Here is a 967-nt window from a genome sequence, read left to right on the forward strand (position 1 = left end):
TTCCCCGCGGTGTCCGCTCTGAGTGTGTAGTTTGAGAGATGGCGCCCCAAGCACGGTGGGGCAGTTGGGGGCTGCTCAGGGCCGTTGATCCTACCAGGGTTCACTTGCACGCATTAGTTTGTCATTGGTTTCAGGATGCATTAGGGGATGATTACCTTTTGATCTTCCATAGGGGATACAGACACGGTAAGAGGTATGTCAGACTGACATTTCTACATAGATGTGGGAAACCATGACCCAGCTGGGATGATTATTATTATTATTATTATTATTATTATTATTATTATTATTATTATTATTATTATTATTATTATTATTATTATTATTTAGTCATTTATCCAAAGCGACTTAGAGAGCAGCAGTGTGGAGTAGTGGTTAGGGCTCTGGACTCTTGACCGGAGGGTTGTGGGTTCAATCCCCAGTGGGGGACACTGCTGCTGTACCCTTGAGCAAGGTACTTTACCTAGATTGCTCCAGTAAAAACCCAACTGTATAAATGGGTAATTGTATGTAAAATAATGTGTTATCTGTATAATGTGAAATAATGTATAATATGATATCTTGTAACAATTGTAAGTCGCCCTGGATAAGGGCGTCTGCTAAGAAATAAATAATAATAAGAGAGACTAGGGGGTGATCTATCCACCACAACTGCTGCTGCACAGGAACTTACAATAGGACCTTGTTTTTTCAATCAGAGATTGCAAAAACCTTCCTTTTGGAATCAAATGCATTGAATGAAAAACATTCTAGAAAACCTTGATAAAGACTTTGTCATTGAAAGGAACTTCTTTTAGCACTTCTAAATTTTGCATTACTGAGTTTTGAGTTGTTACGGATCAATCAAATGCAGTTGTTTCAGTTTGTTTTATGTGTTGATCAAAGTGTTTATTTTTGAATCTCGGAATCGGATGGCATTGGCACAGGCTGGCTGGATTCTGGGAGGTGCTGTGCACACAGTGAGGCT

This window comes from Acipenser ruthenus, chromosome 33, assembly GCF_902713425.1.
Source record: "Acipenser ruthenus chromosome 33, fAciRut3.2 maternal haplotype, whole genome shotgun sequence".
Lineage (NCBI taxonomy): Eukaryota > Metazoa > Chordata > Actinopteri > Acipenseriformes > Acipenseridae > Acipenser > Acipenser ruthenus.